We start from the raw sequence: 734 nt of genomic DNA on the forward strand, positions 1-734 counted from the left end.
TATATATATATATATATATATATATATATATATATCGACATACATAATGCATACACGTGCATACTTAAAGACATACATACATACATAAGCCAATGCGTATATGAGGTGTATATGTGTATGCGTATGATCTTTTTGTGAGTCATACGTAAAGGTATGTATACATGCTGCTTTCGAAAAATGTGGAATGTTGTTGACTGCAAGACAACAGCAAATACCACCATCATTGTCACTACTACAACTACTACTACTACTGCTGCTGCTGCTGCTGCTGCTACTACTACTACTACTACTACTACTACTACTACTAATTGCTGTCTGTCACAAAAGTAATGACGGCAGAGTATCTATAATGGTAAGTGTATACAAAGTTATATTGTAGTCATACACATGCAGGTACGCACGGTGTTGTATATAACTGTAAAAGATTGTCAAATGTATGTGTATATATATTGAACGAATGTGCGTGCGGCTGACACACTCTCACACGCACATGTATGTATATACATACACACACACACACTCACACACACACACGCATATATATATATATATATATATATATATATAGATCATATACAAGCACATTCATACATACACAAATATATACGTACGTAATTATACATATATATGTATATAACTATGTCTATATATTAACATCTGTCTATCTCTTCTCTCTTTCTCTCTTTTTAGGTATATATATATATATATATATATATATATATATATATATATAT

Source organism: Octopus bimaculoides, chromosome 26 (genome assembly GCF_001194135.2).
Source record: "Octopus bimaculoides isolate UCB-OBI-ISO-001 chromosome 26, ASM119413v2, whole genome shotgun sequence".
NCBI classification, from domain to species: domain Eukaryota; kingdom Metazoa; phylum Mollusca; class Cephalopoda; order Octopoda; family Octopodidae; genus Octopus; species Octopus bimaculoides.